The following is a 251-nucleotide window of genomic DNA, read 5'->3' on the forward strand; positions in this document are numbered from 1 at the left end:
GCAGAGAAGCAGACGACGCCGTCAACGACATGGTTTCGGAAACATTCTTGTATTATTATGTATTTTAACTTAGATGTTTGACTATGCTTGACTATGTTATTAGGCTCTGTCCTTTTTGTACTTTTGTACTTTTTAATTCGTTCCTTACTAGGCTCTTTTGTCTTTGATGTAACAAAAGTGTATAACACTTGTCAACATTGAATTTGAATCGATACCCCCTATGTAAAACCGCTCACCGCCTCGGTGGCTCT

Source organism: Frankliniella occidentalis, unplaced genomic scaffold (genome assembly GCF_000697945.3).
Source record: "Frankliniella occidentalis isolate FOCC.00 unplaced genomic scaffold, Focc_3.1 Scaffold55, whole genome shotgun sequence".
Classification (NCBI taxonomy): domain Eukaryota; kingdom Metazoa; phylum Arthropoda; class Insecta; order Thysanoptera; family Thripidae; genus Frankliniella; species Frankliniella occidentalis.